The sequence below is a fragment of the Miscanthus floridulus genome, unplaced genomic scaffold (genome assembly GCF_019320115.1).
Source record: "Miscanthus floridulus cultivar M001 unplaced genomic scaffold, ASM1932011v1 os_2305_1_2, whole genome shotgun sequence".
NCBI classification, from domain to species: Eukaryota; Viridiplantae; Streptophyta; class Magnoliopsida; order Poales; family Poaceae; genus Miscanthus; species Miscanthus floridulus.
In genome coordinates, this window is record NW_027098215.1 from 101,578 (window position 1) to 123,990 (window position 22,413).

Consider the following 22,413-nt stretch of genomic DNA (forward strand, 5'->3'; position numbering starts at 1 on the left):
ATTTGATGATTTTTGTCATTCTCTAAAATAAAAACTCCTAAAAAACCAACAGCCTCGTTAAAAAAAGTGCTAATCAATCCTAAGATGGGCCCACTTCTCATCATCAAAATAAAAAAAAACCGTCATCTTCCTCTTCCTCTCGCAATGCACACGCTCGACGCCGGAGCCTGGTTCCTAGGTGTCCTCGTGGCTACCTGCCGTCCCCGTCAGCAAACCCAGCAGGCTCGCGCTAGGGCTCTGGCGCCTGCACAAGTCATCGTCGCGTGGGAGGTGCTCGCGCTGGCGCCGTCATGGGAGGTGCCCCCTGAGACGCCGATGGATGCGCCCCGCAGGTGCTACCCCGTGTCCGAAGGTGCAGAGCGTCGGCGCCGGTTCGTGGTGACGCGACGCGTACCTGGGCATGCCGGACTGCCGGTGTTCCGGAGAAGGCGGAGGGGGAGTTCGTGCGCGCAAGTCGCGTTCGCGCCGCAAGCGGGCGCAGCGGGCAGGAAGTTGGCGCTGAGCGCGTGAACAGTAAACAGTAAACTGTAAACGTAATAATAATAACACAAACGTCATAATAGTTGATTATTACACGCCTGTCGTAACACGAATTCTTCATCATCATGAATATAATGCAGTAAATGTTTATAATAAATAGAGGCCTTTACGGAGGCGATCCATGAGTTGAAGCTATATAGGATCGGAGACTAACTCTTTGTAGGGTCATAGACGTGTCCGGCAAAGAGGATTGTCCCAGACCCATCCTCAACTACAAAGAAGGCAAATGGCTGGTCGGCGACGAAGTCCACAGGCTTTGGCTGCCTAGGCCGTGGCCCTGGAGCAGCACAGCCGTGCATACTCATAGCCGTGGCAGCCGCAGCCTCGGTTCCTTCCTCGTTCACCTCGATGACCGCCTTGTGATAGACGTCCCTGAAAAACAACGGCTGGCTGCCGCCATTGTTGGTAACCTCCTCCAGCACGTCCGGCAGCTCGGCTGCCTCCGGATCGAACACGGCCCTGACCCCGAGCTCCTGGAGCACGCGCGTGGCGCTGGTGTAGAAGGACAGCTTGAACCTGGGCACCCGGAAGTCGCCGACCTCGACGCTGCGCTCCGGCGTGTGCCTCTCGAGGAAGCTGTGGCTGGACGCCAGCATCTTGTCCTCCGGCGCGGGGAGGCCGTCGCGCGCGTCCAGGAGCAAGACGAGCATCGAGTACCGCGGCCCGGCCGGCGTGGGCACGGGCCTCGGCGGCATGGCGCCCGGCGTTCCCCCTGCTCGCATCCATTCCACAAAGAGATCGTACCATCGTGGACGGCGTTCCACAAAGGGATCGTGGACAGCGGCGTACGGCATCTTGAGCACCTTGAACCCCCTGTACGTGGCGATGTACTGGTCCATGCGGCTGCGCATGAACTGGGCGTCCACGGTGGTGCCGTCCAGGCAGTGGAACTTGCCCTCCTTGGTCAGGGATGCGTCGAACGGCGTCCGCCACAATGGCCGTGGCCACCACGAGGACCGTGCTCTGGTCCACCGATCCTGGAGGGAGGATCGAGTCGATGAGGTTGTTCGTTGCCGACGCCACCCACCTGTTGATCTGCTTCCTTGCCGCTTCTGGCTGCATGCACCATCGATGATCCGTCAAGAGGGTAGGTCGTAAGTACTAATTAGTTGCCAGGATAGATATAGATTGATTGACGGAATTGGAACAGCGACTGTTGGCTTGAGCGTCCGCGCGGCATTGTGCCAGAGGCCGCACGCGTGCTCCACGCGCGGGCCATCACTCGGCTTCTGCTTCTGGGGGCCCGCGTCCAGGAGGGCGCGCTCTTTTATGTTTTTGACGAGCTGGAGTGAAGAAGAGGTTTTAGGGAGCCCTTGGAAGAAAGAGGAAGAGTATAAATACCCTCATAGTTTTAATGGTCACTTGAGTCACGGTAGTGCCGCTCCTCAAGTGCGGCAGTGCCGCACTGCAGCAGTGTCTCTCTTCAGGTGCGGCAGTGCCTCACCTGCCAGGCAGCACAAAAGATAGGATTGCAAAGCTTGGTGCCTTGGCTGAGGCTTTAAGGATATTTGGTGGGTAAATGAGTACTTGTTGCACATTAAAACTTATGCATTGTATCCCTCTTTATAGTATGACTTTTTCTAAACTCAAATTCAAAACATCAAAGAATTTAAACACCTTTGAGTTGGTCACCGGATCCTTTCATAATTGGGGGTTTCCACCATCGCATGTATTATCCTCAACACAATATGACTCCTTATAGTTTGACGAGTTCCTCAACTCAATGCAAGTACTCTCTTTTTCACCTTAGCCATGGTACCTCGGTCCTTAAGCCATCGCTTGCCCTTCACCTTCGCTTAGTCCCTCGAAACCCTTTTCTTGCTATCTTCACCTTATCAAGCCATACACAAGTCACATCATATTAAGCATCCATTGAAAAACCATTACTTCAATAGTATGATCATTGCTTGAATATATTCTAGATATGAATGTTGAGATCAATCAAGCTTTAGTTTGATTCACATAAAGATATATATGAATCAACATCAATATGGTCAAGCCAATTCACGATTCCTTATATCCTCTTCATTTTGGCTTGACACTCCTAATACTCACTTCAATATCTATCTTCATACTTCTAGCTTGATCAAGTCTTTGCAAAGTGATTTCTTCAAATCTTTATCCATACAAGCAAACCAATGTAGAGAACATCTTATATCCATTATACATTGTCTCCTTTGTCATTTCACCTTTGCTTAACATTTCCTCACTTATACACTCTTGATTCATTCTTTAATCCTTGATCAAAGCTAGTCCGCTATCCAACTCTTCTTGTTCATGCAAAGCAAGCCATTATAGAGACCAATCCAAAATCATCAACTCATGTCTCATTTGCTATTTGCCAAATATGCTTACCTTTACATGATGCTATGATATCCTACAACATAAGAGCCATTTCATTGATTCCATTTGCATTGTTGTCTTTTGCTTGAATTAGATTGTTTCTGTAACTTTTCAATACAACAATATACAATTTGGCCTTCATTACAATACTATGTGGCATATCATCAAGTTTGCCTTCTTGTTGAACCTATATCCACTTCTTATTCCACAATCCACAAGTGTATGCAATAAACTCAATTTCCTATTCATCATTTAGCAAACTTGTTAGACCTTTAATGGTGTTGTCATTCAATTCACCAAAACCCACTAAAGGGCTAGATGCACTTACATAACTCCTGCACCAGAAATGATATGGCCCATGTGTTGACAATAGTTAACACCCATCATAAACCGTTAATATAACTTGAATAAATACATGAAAATGATCACCAACATAGGTTTAGGGGTTTAAACTAACAAATTCCATGAGTTTTGGTGAATCTATGTTTTACAGGGTTTATCTAGAAAACCGTGAAGATGGACCCAAACGTCAGAATTAATCGTGCTTATCTACGGCGAAAACAACTCCAGAAGACTCTAGAAGGAACCAGAAGGCATCCCACCGAAGCAGACCGTGGAAGGATGATAGGTGGGGTCGGCTAACCCCACCTACAGGCCGGCCGCCCCCTAGGCCCACATGGCAGCCCTTCCTCGCTACGTCGGTTCTCCACCGCCTTAAGGATTGTATCTACGTCGTTCTTTTAAGTCGGTTTGATCCGAGGGCTCAGGATTGATGGTTCCCCCTATATATATTAGCCCCTACCACCCCCAGGGCATCCTAACCCTAATCATTCCACTACACCACAACACTAATATAGCGTCACACGTGTGTCGTTATAAATATATTAATAACGTTAAACCGTTGGTCGGTATAGCTAGCCAACAGATCAAATGTCGATAAATATGCTTTTTGCAATGGACTATCGGTTGGTATAGATATTTGCCTGTAGAGTCGAACCATGAGTCGCGATAGATAAGCAAAGATGACCAACCTTCGGTTGGTATAGGTCCGTGCCTCTGGCGCGTTGGCTCAAAATGAGAGAAAACTCGTTCGCGGGAAAATGAAAAGGAAAAAGGCCCATTCACGGTAATTTTTTTGGCCCAAATACCACTCTCTACCCTCCCTCTCTAGTCCTAACCCTAACTCTTCATTGCTTCAGTCTGCTGTCATCGCCGCCACCTCCATCGCAGTCTCGCGCCCACCAAATCCCTGCACTCCCGCCCAAATCCGCCTCCATCGCCGCCTTCCAACTTCGCTGCCACCGCCACCGCCGCCGCCCCACTCCACCGCTGCGTGATTAGCATCGCTCGCCAACCCTGCACGGCCGCCTAGATCCATAGCCATGCGACGTGTAGCCAAATCCTCCATCATCCTCCACTTCCTTGCCGAGCCTTCCCTTCCATGCCAACCCCCTTTCTCTGTACCCAAGCAGCAGCACCTCATGACCCCAGATCGAGGTGCAGAAGGAGGGAGCAATGCCAGCCTCCTTCCCCTTCCCCTGTCCCCAACCAGCAGCGCCTCGTGACCCAAGATCTAGAGAACGCTGCCTGCCTGCTTGGACCCCCGAGAGTCACGTCGGTCTAGTTGATTGATGAGGTAATTAAGCTGTTGCTTGTCCTTGTCTTCAACAATTTGCTTATGTTCTTCCCTGGCATGTGAATACCCCCTCTGAATCATTGTTTGACCGTCCGCCATGGCTGATGTTCGGCTCGTTGTAGGAAACACTGGAGGAAGACGACGTGTTACACATTGGGCTGGCGAGTACTGGTGAAGCTCGACTCCTCTGATAATACAGTGCCTGGCAAGGTGCTATGTTGCTCATTACTTTTGTAAATTATTTTGTATTTGGTCATATGCCACGAGCCCACGATGCTTGTTCAGCAAAATATTTTTTTAAAAGCATCTGAGTTCGGATGCTATGTGATTTAGATGCACAACTTATCTTCAGTTCGTGTGAATTTGATTTGTGTCAGTATTGTAGTTCTTTTATGCTTTTAGGAACCCCTTCCTCATTATAGCCATGGTGCTGAACTGCTGATTTACTCCAACATTGCAGTTCTTGTCAACCTCCAAATAAATGCTTTTGAAGTAATCTTCTGACTGCTAAGGTTTGCTGGTTCTCCAAAAAAATTTCCCTCCAGGAGCCACAGTCGATCAGATTTCAATCATTTCAGGCCAAAAGAGGAATCTTCTTACTTCTACCATGTAGAGGCTAAGGTCCGCTGCCTTTGCAATAGCACAATGCTAAATGACAATATGATCAAGGTATCTTACCCTTTTATATATGTGCATGTATTTTGTTTTCATTTGAAAAGCACATAGGACGTGAAACAATTTATCTTAACAGCAACCTGCTTGTTTTGGTGTCATGCGCCTTGTTAATCTTTTTTCTTGCATCTTGTTTCCTGCAGTGCGAAGATGGCAAATGCTAGGTTTGGCAGCATATTACCTGCGTGCTCATTCTAGATAAGCCCACGAAGGGTGCTGGCCCTGATATTCCACCTCATTTTTATTGTGAATTGTGCTGACTTAGCCAGGCAGACCCGTATGTTCTGCTACAATCTGTTTGGCTTTCTTTGTTTCACTTTTTTTTCTTTTTCAAGAGTGGCAATAGTTTATCATACAACAATAATCATTCCCTTACCTAATGTGCATTTATTTAATTGTTTCTTTGGGGGGGGGGAATTGTCAATACAAGTACATTACACATGTCATAGTTAATGTTAATTTTAGGTTTGAGGGGAAATTGATGCTCCATTGTTGTTAGGAATTATTATTTTAGCCATATGGATATCTATATTATGCCATTGATGCTGTGCTATACATAAATATATCCTTGTTACCCAATCAACAAACACTAATATCTTCAACAACAGTCATATATACTTCAGTTCAGGATCTTTGGTTAGTAATTAAATTCCTCTGTTAGATTTGACATGATAATCCTCGCAGTCTTGTTGATTGGTAATACAAGCTTTTGCTCATTGATATGAATGTATAACACTAGTACTCATTTGCATGTAGTGCCATACAATGTTCATTGGTCTGTTCTTAAAAGATGCATTATCAGTCTGACACAACATCCAACGTATGATATATGTGGTTAAACTATTCTGCTATTTTAGTTTGTATACTATCTGCATTGATGTTACTGTGTTGCTGATGCATAAATGTTTCCTTGTGAAACCTTCATATCTCTAGAGCAAGTGTACCTCAAATTGTGGAGAAGACCTTCCAACTTTCCCGAGCAGATAGAGAAATAGTCCTAGAGACCAGAATATGATCTCCAGGTTAGCACATAGCCCTGTAGTTGATTTGAGGCAAGTCCATGATGCAATAGCCATTATTAGGTTTTATCAAGAGATTTCTAGTGCTGATATGAAACATGCTATGAGGCAAGATTCAAGTTATACTCTTCTATCTGTACATTCAGAGATAGAAAGCAATTGGGTGCACATTTCTAGCATATGGAGACCTAGTTTTAGTTTTGTAGTTGATATGATAATTTGATCGCAATGTTGTAGTACTCTGAAATTCTTTTTTTAAGTTCTGTTCATGGGTTAAATTTGTCATTCTTGTATGTTTTTGCAGGTAACCACATGCAGTAGAGAAGGGATCAATAAAATTAGCTTATCAAGAGTTGATGCCTGAACCTTTTGCTTTGGAGTTTGAATTGTTAGGAGGAGGACTGTTCCTCAGGTTTTGTTCCTTTGGCTTTCTACATATCATGTAGTTGAAATGACTATAGGATCACATCATTTCCTGTTCTATAAATGGTGTATAAAGAATGTATTGCCAACTTTTAGCTTGTTTCATGTTAAATATCATCTAGACAGCAATATTTTGTGTTGACACTACATATTTAGTATTTACACGCTGATGGTTATTTTATTAGTTATATTAGCATGTATAGGCTATGTTTAATTCATCATCTTATATGTTAACCTCCAGTGCTAGCCCATATACTAAATCTGTATATTGCTTTGAGTTAGGTACTATCAGTTTACTTATTTATTTCATTTACAATGGTTTGCGACATTGAACTTTCCTTTTTATGAAATTTGGCTATTAATTTTAGAGAACCTCTTGGAGTTGATCTTATTGGCTGTCTTTCTCCAACTTTGGTAAAAATTGTCGCTAATTGGATATTCATATTGCATTTCAGCCATCCTGCAAGGCCTAGGCAGCGTACCTGATGGTGTCGACAAGTTAAAAGGGCTTATCGAAGCTATGTTTTGTTTTGAACCTATTAGAGACAAGACTCTGAGCTCACTGTTAGTGAAATCTGAGCAGTGAGCTTTAGGTGTTAGTGAGCTAAGCTTTTGGTTACAAGTGGTGGATGTATGACTTTTGGTCACATGAGGTAGATGTAGGGATGTTGATGGCTTGCTCATGCACAAACTTCATGTTTGTGAGCTTCTAATCTATTTTGTACTTATGAACTTAATCTGACCGACCTTACATTGGGCTACTCATATATGAATGAATCAGTTATGGTTAATATATCTTGTAATGAATGCGTGTGCATTGATAATATATTATTTTTGGGTTATTATGTACTGCTGATTAGCAACATATATATTGTCTCTATGTGAATGATTCGCGTTGGATTGTTAGTTGCTAAAAGTATTTATAGCTTCAAACTATGTGTCGGTATATGTAGCCCCTAAGGTGTCAGACTGTCGGTCGCTAAAAACTTGTCGGTCGGCGTAGGCTATACCGATGCCACTTTCAGCGGCTGTAAGTAAGTGTCGGCATAGATCTATACCGACCGATGGAGCGTCGCTGTATCGACCTATACCGACCGACGGTACGTCCCTAGTCTGGGGCTGTGGTGTAGTGTTCATCAAGAGATCAAACCCTAATCAGAGGAGAAAAACCTTAGAGCTGCACAATATTTAGGGCATAGCTTGTTAGTTGGATCTGGAGGCAGGAAAGCTTCGTTTGGATTCTTGATCTTATCAAGAGCGTGGCATTGTATAGACCTTGTATCCTCTCTTGTATGTTTCATATTCCATATGTTTGCTACATTTGAGATGGCATTGTTCTTAATATTATTCATGTTTCTAGTTATTATGTTTGTAGTCTACTTTGATTATATGCTTAGTATAGCTAGATTATCTTTATGTTCAAGCATAAGTTTGTATAGCGCTCACTCTAATGCACATGGGGTGAGTGGTCGACATTGTGTAAGCGTGGTGCTTATACGTTGTTTACGTATAGATGCACCCTATATTCTAGAGTCATGTGGTAGATTGTGAGTGTGACACTCTCTTTGAGTCCTTTGTAGTCCACTCCCTGAATATAGGTTAAGTAGGATTTAGTTGCGAAGGAAGTCAAGCTCTGTTCTTGATCTTCCTTAGTAATATCCCTTATGTGTAGATATAAAGTTGCTCTTGGCAATGATTATTAAGTATAATTGCACTAATCATAGTATGCTTTAACTTGTAATTAAGAATGACTTAGGAATTATTTCTCTATTATCTAATTAACCATGCTAGTGCTATCCAAAGGAGTACTCTAAGTGTTCATTATCATTTATCATTCATATTACATTTATCTCTTGATTTACCCCTGTTGTGAGTAGAAGATTGGTTATGCTTTATCTCTCCATTATACGTATAAATTATCAATATATTCCATTTGCTCGTCCTTCCATGTGGTAAAAATATAAATAACGATACCTGGAATACTTCGGGGTGAAGTGCTACAATGGTATATTATCTGTGCGCTTGTAGATCACTTCATATATATATATATATATTCTTTCTAGCCACAACAAAATATCAAAGTACTTCTTAATGTCATTTTAATAGTGATACTAAGAAGTACTAACAAGTATTTCTGGTGTATTTGCCAGAGATATAAATTTGGTGGCGATTATAACAAGTGTCATTAATAAATACCAACAAGCATTTCTGGCGCCGTTACCGGGGAAGGTAGCTAGGCAATCAAGGAATATTGATAAACTTATACTTATTGATGTGATCAAGAAAACCATTGACCTCTGTTCAAACAGGCTTACCCTTGTTCTATGTACTTTTATATCTTATGCAGGGTAATGTATGACTGGTTTTGACCTTCCAACAAACTACATTGAAGATCCTAGAAGCACTATTCAGAAGGACTAAAGCTAAACTCAAGAAAGTTTCAGCTTTAGAATTGGAAGACAAGCAGACAAGGCATAGCTTAACACTAGTTTTTGAAGCCATGGTTGACAAGACACTCCATGAATTCTCTGCTCCAACTACGGTCAACATCCGTAATAGACCGGCAATTAACATTGGCCAACATTCATACTATACTGGCGAGTAAAGCTAAACTCAAGCCAGCTATTGGCGGTCCTTAACTCACATTTTTACCACCAATAAATATATAAAATCCATCCAAACAAAAGACCAAACTTAGTAAATAGGGTCTTACACTAACATATTCCATGAGTTTTGGTGAGTTGATCATTTTTAGGACATATCCATGGAAAACAAAGGAAAACATACCAAAAGGCACAATCCAGAGAAGCGTAAAGTAGACCTTGCATAAAGGAACAAAAAGAAGGCCCAATCAACCAAAGAAATTGGGCTGGAGCACCAACATAGTAGAGATCCAGGCCCAGCCAAGAACCCACCATGGCAAGGTGATGGCCTAGACGCGCCAGCTAGGGGGCGGCCACACCCCAACCTAGCACGTTTGGCCCCATCTTTTGTCGGTTAACGCATACCGCCTTGCCCAACATCAGTGTCAAGGTGCTTGCCAGGTTCAATGTACCTAAATGGTGGTTTGAGGTCGGTTTGCTCCTTCCATATGGTGATCAAGCATATTTCCAAGGACCCCCTCCTCTCCACCTATAAAAGGAGGACCTCTCCCCACTCATTCCAACAACACACAATGTAACACCTCGGGTGTTAGCCTTGCATAACTTGACTTGCATAACATGAGCATGATCATCAAGCATTCATAAACAAGCATTTACAATTGAAACATTGAATTGAAACATATGCAACGTTGCTTGTTATTGCATGTTTCTTTGTACATATGCAAATGATCATGAATGTAAACATGTACTTGGTGGATTTGAGTCACCAAAATATTTTGGCAATGCTTAGGTTCACAAATGAAACATGGATCATGAATGTCATTTTTCATGGTCAAGTCTTTAAGGCATATTTCATGTGATTACTTTCAATAGCTCTATGAGTAACTACTACATGAAATGATTGAATGGCCTTGCAAATTGCTCAAACATGCTTAGGATATCATTATGAACAACTTTGGTATTTAGTGCTAGGGCTAGTTTGGTCATTAAGCCATGCCTTGATGTGTTTCCTCTTTTAAATGTGACATGTTTGACCAATTTGGAACTAGGTGTTAGGGACCTTGCATGGAGGTGATCACTAAAGCAAAGTTGTAGTGTTTGACATTAGGAACAACTTTTATTTTTATATCATGGACTGATTTAGCTTCTAACATGCTTGAATTGGGATCACAAAAGTCAACAAATAACTATTTTCAACACTTAACGAATTTTGCTAAGTCTAGGATCACTGACAGCCTGACAAGCCAACTTTGATCATGATTTTACTCAGTTTACGTTGAGAATTGGAACATGATCATTGAACAACATTTGTCACTGGTACTTAGGTCTACAAAGTTGGTTTAGTAACCTAGCGCTAATTCATCGTGGATTGGAAGATCAATCATCACCAAAACTCGTCGTTAGGATCGATACCGAGGCTAACTGACAAACTGAATCACGGCGTCGTGGCCGACCGGCTTCAGGTGCTGATCGCCGTGTGGCGCGGGAGACGGTCGCGCGTCACCGCTGGTCTGTCCGCGCAGGCCACATGCGCCTGAGCGCGCCTTCATCACGCCAGCTACCGCCCGCTCCCTCCCAGCGCTCCCATTTTGCTTCTGGCTTCCTTCTTCACCGCAAGCGCTGCAGCGAGCTCCTCCCCGCCTCTGCCGTCACCATTAGAGACTCTAGCTCGCGCCTAGCCACTCCAGCACCACCGCCATAGCTCCACCGTCTCCCCAGCACCCCATTGCTTCTTCCCGTGCCCGCCATTCGAGTTCGGTAAGCGTCAGCGCCGTGCAAATGCTCGTCGGAGCTCCTCCGCCACCCTCCGTCGCCGTGGCCAGGCCCAACCCGACCACCGCAGGCCACGATAGCGCGAGCAACAGCTTCCTTGTAGTCCACTGATGCTTGTCCATGCGTTAATTTGAACCACTGTAGCCCACACCGGCGTACCGTCGTGGTCCAGCCCTGCCGTTCCACCATGGTCGCCGCCGTCAGCTCTAGGGTTGGCAATAGGTCTGGACAAGTGGCTCATTTGCTTCGCTAGGTCACGTAGGTCGTGTAGTGAAGATGTCACCGCCGACGGATTCGCTGTCGACGAGCTATGGCCGCGCGAGCTTGCTCTGCGCCGCTGGCTCTATTTTGGTCTCGCTGACCGGTGGGTCCAACCGATGCGTGGGTCCCTGCTGTCAGCGACTTTAGGTTTTAAGGATAGTTCAAAAATTCTAGATTCAAGTGTGTTTTGTTATTTTCATATCTTCAGTTTGGTAGCTCCTAAATTTGTGAAATAAATATGGTTGTGTTCCTTAGAAAGTGTAGTATTTAGGAAAAATATGTTCTTAGCTTCAACAGTAGAAATTTCTAGAGATTTAAATAGGGATTTGAAATGTGCTTTTGAATGCATTTAAATTTTTTTATTTTATATCTAGAGTTCCTGTGCTCCAAAAATTTTGAAATTTTTATGGTAAGCTAGTCTCAGCATATATGAGCTTTCGTAAAAATTTGAGGACCAGTGCATGGGTAGATTTATAGTTATAGATTTTTCTTTTATGGATTGTCAATCCTTGCATGAATTTTCATAAATTAATTATGAGTCCAAAATTCATGAAATTTGTTGGAGGTAATCCTAGTACCATATGGATGTTAAGAAAAATAGGAAATCTATTGCTTGACACTTTTCAAGAGGATTTTCCATTTATGCTATTTCAAGCCTTGCTGCCTTATCATTTTTGTATAGGATGTTCTGCTTGGTAAAATGACATGAAATTTTTATAGTAGTCCTTTGATAGCATTAGTAAGGCACTGTAAATTTTTGGGAATTTATGAAGTACATCTGATATATGTTTATTATTTAACCTAGATATCTAAATAAAATAATAAAGGCAATTAAATAAATAGTTTGGGCTCCACCATTATATTATCTTAAATGTAATTAGTATGCTTAAACTGTTGGTAGATTATATGTTGTCAAATTTTAAATGATTACATGAAGTAGAAGTATTATTACTTTATATTGCATGATAAATAGTTTTCGGACTGATTCTAGAGTGTGATGAGTTGCATGTTGAAACTGATGTGTACTGTAAAAATGGTTAATAACAAAGTGGTAGAGAATTTGAATAAGCTTTCCAGAAAGTCTAGGATCACTGTTTTTGGATTTGTAGAACTCCAGTTATGAGTGAAACAATTAGCTACTGTTTGTGGCATAGTCGATGCATTGTAGAAGTAGTTAAGTAATAATCAAGAAGAGATATGCACCTACTCAATACACATGATGCACTTGTTAACATATATGCATTCGTAATACTTATACCATACTCATGCATCTAGGATCGGAGGAAGAGATCATGTTGCTGGAATTCGAAGAAGTAGAGGAAGGGAACCAGCAGGAGGATCCGCAAGCCGCAGCTCCCGAAGGCGTGGAGCAGAACCCTGAAGAGCTTCCGGAGTGTCCTGACCATCGCCCTACTTCCTTTCTGCGAGGCAAGCCCCAGAGCATTATAAGTCTCCCAGTAATTTACAAATGTTACTTACGTATTTATGATTGATGCATTAAGTTATAAGAGTTGAATGAAACCACTTGATGCATGTACATTCCTTGTCCAGATATTACACCTTTAACCGGTATAGGTCCAGGATCAAATATATATGCTTAGCCATGCTTAGACCGATAGAAGTCGGGTGATGTCCTGTCACCTGCGAGATATAGGTGGATACCAGAGCATGGTTGGCTATATCTGCTATCGTGGAACAGAACCATGAGGTAAAAGTAAATTAAGACCGGACAGGAAGTCGATAGAGAAGCAACAAGACATGGAGGTCTTGGGTGTGGACTTATCCCCATCTATGTCGATTAAGGACCGTACCGTTGTTGGCGCTTCTGACAAGATTGAACGCATGCCTCTCACTTAGCTGGCCAGATAACTCGTTCCGACCGCGAAGCCGAGTAATTCAACTTAGGCCAGGAACCGTTCTGTTGTGCGCTCCTTCCAAGGAACGATTAGACTGAGCCCAAGGGCAGGCTTGGCTTGAGCATCCTGGCATCTGGTGTTCCTAGATTGTGCGGCGCAGTACGGACCCACGAAATGTGTACCAGAGTTGTACCAAAGGTGACCTAAGGCTATCGTGGCTGGTAGACCTGGGTTTGTGTTAGGAATAAATTCCCAGCTGGTTGAAATCGATTCGAATCGCCGTCTCTCCCGGATAGTGAGAAACTTGGCTAGTCCCAACATCGTAGCAACTATATTATGAAACATGATGGTTTAGATAAATATGGAATTACAATACCTGCTATGGTTACTATTGTATGCTTCTAAATGATTATCACATGTTTGGCACAGGATAGTTGCTAATCTAGAAATAGGATAGTCATAATTAACTTGATAAAGGAATCATAATTGTACAACGGGTAATTGCCTTTTACGCAAAATGTTGGCAAGTTACGTCCACTTATATAGCCTTGCATAATCCTTGGAGTCATTTTATTTCTGGTTCATGACGGGTAAGTCTAGCTGAGTACCTTCTCGGACTCAGGGTTTATTTTCCCATTGTTGCAGATGGCACTGTGTATCATGATTATTGCAAGAGTTGCTTCTATCCCGCTGTGGATGAGGAGTAAGCCTTGGGCAGGCTTCTTAAGTAATTCCTATCTTTGCTTTTGTGGACCGTGATCTGGTTTGGCACTGTATCAAACTATGTTGGAAACTTTATCTTCAAACTTATTTGCTTCCGCTTTATTTACCAAACTCGGTTTGTAATAACTTTTATTCGTACTCTGATGATGAAAAGTATCTGTGAACTTTATGTAACATGTGGCATGTATGTTGAATCCTGTATGATCTTGGTTGTTGTAAATCATTTATCGAGACCCGTCGTGGTACTCGACGGACTACCGGGTTTATATGGGTTCAAGTATGACAGTGCGACCGCTTGCGGATTGCCATTGTACTTGTATTCTTATAAATTGGTTGGTTCTGCGACAGCTGGTATCAGAGCAAGATTCAACGTTAATTGTCACAAGTGTATTTAAAACAAAAGTTTTTGTTTTCCAAAAACCCTTCTCTAGCAACTAATAGTGATATAATAGGTATTTGAAATCTAAAGTGTGCCAATGATCACTTTCCTTATGCCCAAATTAAGGACTTTTAGGTGGCTATTTAAGTACTAACATGGGGGTTTTTACTTCGTCGTCCATACGGCGTGCTATAGTATGGATACCATTCACTTGAGTGGTAATGTATGAATCAAATGCCTCTACGCCAAGGTAAGATGAGTGTATGACCGCAAGATGTGAGCGTGCGGTCGGAAAGAGTTAGCTTTGGTACGGCTATGTATGCATGCTTGCATGTGTATATGGTATGTATTTAATTATGGGTTTAAATTCTTGTCGGATAGATTGATATGGAAGTATATGTATGGGTATACATATATGAAAGTATTTATAATTACATTCTGCATATTTCATTATGGGTTTAGGGCTGAAATGAAATTTTATGCAGGTACACTAACAACAAAACGTGTAGCTCGACTAGTTACGCTATTTATGAGAGAACGTATGTATGCCACCGTGTCTACCGTTAGAAACAAATTTTTCCTAAGTTTGTGAGGACGTACGGAACGAGCATGCATCATGTTAAATTACCATTCACATAACTACATTGATCCTCCCCTTATAAAATTCTTACTCGGTTATGTAACTCTTATCCATTATGGCATTATCTCACCAAAGGGTACATGTTGATGGTGCAGATGGCACGCACCAAGCAGACTGCTCGCAAGTCCACCAGAGGCAGAGCTCCTAGCCGTCAGCTTGCTCCACGTACCCATCAACGTCACACGTTCCTTGGAGAGTTTGGGATGCCTACACTCTTGTGGAGAGTGCTCAGCTATGTAGGCTACCCTGATGGAATGGAACCCCGCTACTTCTGGGTGAATGAGCGGTTGGGAGAAGGTCTCTTAGTTACTGTGGAGGCCGTTGTTCGTCCCTGAGGTGACAATTCTGAGTGGATAGGCTGGTGTTATGAGTCAACTGGTAGGACTGCTGAAGAAGCAGCTGGCAGGGTAGCCTTTGGGATCCTGAGGGATATCATGGATCGTTTTCCTCAGGAGCTGGTAGCTGCTTTGGTTGGAGTTTTTCCGAGGGGCAATCCCTCCACTAACTCATGGCAGCAGGCAAGAGGAAGATCTTTGGAGATTGGTGCAGCAGAAGGGCAGAACAGCGATAACCCTGCCATGAGCGCCATGTTCGCAATGATGAGAGTGTTAGATGGAGTTGAGGGTAGCCTCAGACGTGTATCTGGTGCTCTTGGTCATGCCCGCGAGGACCGACGTCAGCTTCAGAGGGAGCATGACGCCGAGATTGAGAGGCTCACTAGAGAGATGACTCGGTTGACTCACCAGCGAAATGCAGCTTGGTCCAGGGAAGATGTCCTGAGAGCTCGACAGTTTGAGCTAGGGACAGCAGCTGGCCAATGCGGAAGAATACAACGATAATCTGCATGAAGAGGTTCATCTACTGAATAATTAGCTCCACCCTTATGTCCCACCTGGAGCTGTAGAAATGGATCTAGAAGGGTATGAGGAAGGAGAAGAAGTGGAGCCTAAAGAAGAAGTAGAACCTGAGGAAGGAGATGATTCTGCGTCTGACCTCGATAGTGATCATGAGGAGGATTAGATCGCTTAGAACTTAGTGGAAGGACTAATGTATCACCTTTATTCATGTAATGGACCTATAGTTTGAAGTTGGCATTAGTAACCAGACTATCATGTAATGTTGATTAATTGCACGTTTGGATGAACATCAGTGCAATTTTAGTCCTTTGTCGGTAATCACGATTTAAATTTGCATGCATTATGAGCACGATAAATGGTCGAATTGGTGATGTCATGTTGCGAAAATGAATTGTTATGCCTCTGTTTTATTGTTCTTTTGAGAATTTTCTCCAGTAATTTCAGTTTGGCATGAGTACCTGATTCATCTGCAATCTCTTGACATCAACCAATAATCGCTTATTGTTGCAACTTCACAGATGACACGCACCCATGCTAGAGCTGGTGGTAGCCAGGATGGAAACCAGGATGACTTGCCACCCCCACCACCGCCGTTTGCTCAGGAATTCTTTACCCAGTTCCTGGGGAGCCAGAGGACAATAGAAGAAGCTTTGCGCCTTATCGCGCAAAACACTGCTCGTGGCCACCCACAGCAACCAGGGGCCGAGCCAAATCAGCATAGTTCATTCAAGGAGTTTCTGGACACGAAGCCTCTGATCTTCAAGGTGGCTGAGGAACCGCTGCAGGCCGATGAGTGGCTGAATACCATCGAGCAGAAATTTTGTCTGGTAAGGGTCACAGAGCACCTGAAAGCTGAATATGCTTCTCATTAGCTGCAAGGACTAGTAGGAATCTGGTGGACGCACTTCCTGTCGTCTCTGCCTGCTAATGCAAGAGTGACCTGGGATCAATTCAAGCTAGCTTTTAGGGGACACCATATTCCCCTGGGCCTGATGCACATGAAAGCAGCTGAATTTATGAGGCTCACTCAGGGAACAAAGTCACTCATAGAATATATGCACGCATTCAACAACTTGTCAAGATATGCTCCATGTTTCGTGGATACTGAAGAGAAAAAGATTGAGAGTTTCAAGCGAGGTTTGGGTACCAAACTGATGAAGACTGGCAAATTCTCGATGTGCCACATACAATGAGTTTATTAGGGATGCCTTGACCCAAGAAAACCACAACAACATGCATGCAGTTGCTAAAGGTCGCAAGAGGGCATATGAGGCCGGTGCATCTGAATCTTTCCAGTCAAAAGCGCCTGTCATAGCTAGGCCACAATTCCGTCCACCTGCACCCAAGTTTAGGCCTCCACCACCGAAAGCTCAAAATAATAGGCCACAGAAACCATTCCGTAAGGCGTTCACTATTGCCTTACCAAAAGGAAATGGTAATCAGGACAGCTCCACCGGATTCAGAAGTAATCAACCATGTTTCAACTACAACCAACTAGGTCATTGGTCCAAGGAGTGCCCCCACCCCAAGAGGAATGGCAACCCAAATCAGAATAATCAGAGGCAGGTGAATGCCAGGGCATGTCAAGGACAAGTGCATTATATCACTGTAGAGGAAGTGCCCGCCGGAGAAGTTGTCACGGCTAGTATGTTTCTCGTCAACAAGCATCCCGCTGTTGTTTTATTTGATTCAGGAGCTTCTCATTCATTTATGAGTCAAGCATTTGCATCTAGACATGATCAAGAAATAATTGAAGTAAGCAAAGGGGGTTTTAACATAAGTTCAGCAGGGGGAACTATTGCTACCAAAAAGATAGTAAAAAATGTACTCATCTCGATACAAGGGAGGGAGTACACAATAGATTTGATAATATTGCCTGGGTTGTCGATAAGTGTAATCTTAGGCATGAATTGGATGAAGTATCATGGTGCTCTTATTGACACTAGCACCTACACTATTATGTTGAGAGAACCCACGGGAGGGAATGCTTTTCTAGTCCCACTCTCCCATGATTTCGAACCCCAACATTTAGCCTATGCTATCCAAACCACCACCATATGTGATATCCTCGTGGTTTGTGAGTTTCCGGATGTATTTCCAGAGGAATTACCAGGTCTACCACCGGATAGGGACGTGGAATTTAAGATTGAATTAGTGCCAGGTACCGCACCCATATCCAGAAGGCCCTATAGAATGCCACCCAATGAGTTAGCAGAACTTAAGGTTCAATTGCAAGATCTATTGGACAAAGGTCTTATCCAACCTAGCTCATCTCCGTGGGGATGTCCAGCATTGTTTGTGAAAAAGAAGGATAAGTCACTGAGAATGTGTGTAGATTACAGACCACTCAATGCTGTGACCATCAAGAACAAGTATCCGTTGCCCTGCATCGACATCTTGTTCGATCAGCTAGCGAAGGCAAAGGTATTCTCCAAAATTGACTTGAGATCAGGTTACCATCAGATAAAGATCAGACTGGAAGATATACCTAAAACTGCTTTCTCTACTAGGTACGGCTTATACGAGTATTTGGTTATGTCTTTTGGACTAACAAATGCTTCAGCCTATTTCATGTACTTGATGAACTCAGTATTCATGCCCGAACTTGATAAGTTCGTGGTCATGTTTATCGATGACATATTGATTTATTCAAAAAATGAGTCAGATCATGAAGAGCATCTGAGGATTGTCCTATCCAGACTAAGGGAGCATAAGCTATATGCCAAGTTTAGCAAATGTGAATTTTGGATGAGCAAAGTACCTTTTCTAGGTCACATTTTATCAAGAGATGGAATCTCAGTAGACCCATCCAAAGTACAAGAGGTCATGGATTGGAAAGCCCCAACTTTAGTCCATGAAGTTCAGAGTTTTCTAGGGTTAGCAGGATACTATCATCGGTTTATTCCAAATTTCTCAAAGATAGCTAAGCCTATGACCAGACTACTTCAGAAAGATGAGAAATACAAATGGACACCAGAATGTGAAATAGCTTTTCACACCCTCAGAACTTTGTTGACTACTGCACCTGTGCTAGCACAACTAGACATTGAAAAGCCTTTTGATGTATTTTGTGATGCATCAGGAATAGGTTTAGGATGTGTGCTTATGCAAGAAGGGAGAGTAATTGCATATACCTCTCAGCAATTGAAAAAACATGAAGTCAACTACCCTACACATGATTTGGAACTTGCAGCCGTTGTCCATGCATTAAAGATATGGAGACATTACTTGTTTGGCAATGTATGTCATATCTATACTGACCACAAAAGCCTCAAGTATATCTTTACCCAGCTAGAACTGAACATGAGACAACATAGATGGTTGGAATTGATTAAGGATTACAATTTGGAAGTGCACTACCATCCGGGTAAAGCAAATGTAGTAGCCGATGCACTTAGTCGGAAGTCCCATTGCAACACTATGGAAGCACTATTGGAAGATGGATTCAACTTGCTACATCCTGCTGTACTACACAATATCACAATTAGTTGTTCGCTTGAGGGCAAAATCATAGAGCTACAGCAGACAGATGTAGGAATAAGTCACATCAAGAGAAAAATGCAAGAGCAGGAAACCAAACATTTAGATTGGATGAAAGAGGTGTATTATGGTTCGAGGACCGGCTAGTGGTACCAAAAGACCGTGAGCTTAGGAATCAAATCTTAGAGGAAGCTCACTCGTCCAAATTGTCTATCCATCCGGGTAGTAGTAAAATGTATCAAGATTTAAGAACCCGTTTTTGGTGGACTAAGATGAAGAAAGAGATCGCAGCCTATGTTGCTAGGTGTGATAACTATAGTAGGGTGAAAGCCGTCCATATGAAAACCGCTGGATTACTTCAGCCATTGCCTATTCCAGGATGGAAATGGGAGGAAATCAGTATGGACTTTATTACAGGCCTTCCAACGACGCCATAAGGTCATGATTCAATCTGGGTCATTGTTGATCGTCTCACCAAGTCAGCACACTTTATACCCGTGAATACGCGGTATATAGTTGGGAAATACGCTGAGATATATGTATCCCAGATCGTGAGATTGCATGGAGTACCCAGGACCATAATCTCAGATAGAGGACCACAGTTCATAGCTCGTTTCTGGGAGCACTTACACCAAGCTTTGGGAACCAAGCTAATTAGAAGTTCAGCTTATCATCCGCAAACTTCAGGATAGACAGAGCGAGTGAACCAAATCCTAGAAGATTTACTTAGAGCTTGTGTTATATCTTCAAAAGGTTCATGGGAGAAATGGTTATCTTTAGCTGAATTCTCCTATAACAACAGTTATCAAGCGAGTATCAAAATGGCTCCATTTGAAGCCTTGTATGGCAGAAAGTGTAGAACTCTATTGAATTGGATTGAGCCTGGTGAAAGGAGATACTTTGGTATTGATTTTGTCAATGAAGCCGAAGAACAAGTACGTATCATCCAATAGCACATGAAGGCAGCTCAATCAAGACAGAAGAGTTATGCCGACAGAAGAAGAAGACCACTAACTTTTGAAGTGGGCGACTATGTATACTTGAGAGTATCACCCATGAAAGGTGTGAAAAGATTTGGGATGAAAAAGAAGCTTTCACCAAGATATGTAGGGCCATACAAAATTTTGGAGCGAAAAGGAAATGTTGCGTATAAGCTACAACTACCACCAGAGATGAGTGCAATCTTTGATGTGTTCCATGTTTCTCAGCTAAAGAAATATCTTCGAGTACCGGAAGAAGCTATTGCACCCACCAACGTGCAGCTTCAATCAGATTTGACCTATGAAGAAAAGCCAATTAGAGTATTAGAAGAGATGGAGAGAGTGACAAGGAGTAAGATTATTAAGTTCTATAAGGTGGTGTGGAACAATCATAGTGAACAAGATGCTACGTGGGAAAGAGAAGATTATTTGCGAGAAGTTTATCCCACCTTTTTCCATGAATGGTAGGTCTTGCAAATCTTGGGACAAGATTTTTATAAGGGGGAGGGGCTGTAACACCTCGAGTGTTAGCCTTGCATAACTTGACTTGCATAACATGAGCATGATCATCAAGCATTCATAAACAAGCATTTACAATTGAAACATTGAATTGAAACATATGCAACGTTGCTTGTTATTGCATGTTTCTTTGTACATATGCAAATGATCATGAATGTAAACATGTACTTGGTAGATTTGAGTCACCAAAATATTTTGGCAATGCTTAGGTTCACAAATGGAACATGGACACATGAATGTCATTTTTCATGGTCAAGTCTTTAAGGCATATTTCATGTGATTACTTTCAATAGCTCTATGAGTAACTACTACATGAAATTATTGAATGGCCTTGCAAATTGCTCAAACATGCTTAGGATATCATTAGGAACAACTTTGGTATTTAGTGCTAGGGCTAGTTTGGTCATTAAGCCATGCCTTGATGTGTTTCCTCTTTTAAATGTGACATGTTTGACCAATTTGGAACTAGGTGTTAGGGACCTTGCATGGAGGTGATCACTAAAGCAAAGTTGTAGTGTTTGACATTAGGAACAACTTTTATTTTTATATCATGGACTGATTTAGCTTCTAACATGCTTGAATTGGGATCACAAAAGTCAACAAATAACTATTTTCAACACTTAACGAATTTTGCTAAGTCTGGGATCACTGACAGCCTGACAAGCCGACTTTGATCATGATTTTACTCAGTTTACGTTGAGAATTGGAACACGATCATTGAACAACATTTGTAACTGGTACTTAGGTCTACAAAGTTGGTTTAGTAACCTAGCGCTAATTCGTCACGGATTGGAAGATCAATCATCACCAAAACTCGTCATCAGGATCGGTACCGAGGCTAACTGACGAACTGAATCACGGCGTCGTGGCCGACCGGCTTCAGGTGCTGATCACCGCGTGGCGCGGGAGACGGCCAGCGCATCACCGCTAGTCTATCCACGTAGGCCACGATGCACCTAAGCGCGCCTTCATCATGCCAGCTACCGCCCGCTCCCTCCTAGCGCTCCCATTTCGCTTCTGGCTTCCTTCTTCACCGCAAGCGCTGTAGCGAGCTCCTCCCCGCCTCCGCCGTCGCCATTAGAGACTCTAGCTCATGCCTAGCCACTCTAGCACCACTGCCATAGCTCCACCGTCTCCCCAGCACCCCATTGCTTCTTCCCATGCTCGCCATTCAAGTTCGATAAGCGTCAGCGCCGTGCAAATGCTCGCTGGAGCTCCTCCGCCACCCTCCATCACCGTGGCCAGGCCCAACCCGACCACCGCAGGCCACGATAGCGCAAGCAACAGCTTCCTTGTAGTCCACTGATGCTTGTCCACGCATTAATTTGAACCACCATAGCCCACACCGACGTACCGCCATGGTCTAGCCCCGCCGTTCCGCCATGGTCGCCACCGTCAGCTCTAGGGTCAGCAATAGGTCCGGCCAAGTGGCTCAATCGCTTCGCTAGGTCACGTAGGTCATGTAGTGAAGATGTCACCGCCGGCGGATTCGCCGTCGACGAGCTGTGGCCGCGCGAGCTTGCTCTGCGCCGCCGGCTCTGTTTTGGTCTCGCTGACCGGTGGGTCCAACCGACGCGTGGGACCCTGCTGTCAGTGACTCTAGGTTTTAAGGATAGTTCAAAAATTCCAGATTCAAGTGTGTTTTGTTATTTTCATATCTTTAGTTTGGTAGCTCCTAAATTTGTGAAATAAATATGGTTGTGTTCCTT

The 22,413-nt window shown here is 43.3% G+C and overlaps 1 pseudogene; it reads right to left on the reverse strand.

Annotated features, from left to right (window-relative positions):
• Positions 1–584: 584 nt before the first annotated feature.
• On the reverse strand, positions 585–1,602 carry LOC136534784 (putative serpin-Z6C; annotated as a pseudogene).
• Between the last annotated feature and the right edge of the window lie 20,811 nt (positions 1,603–22,413).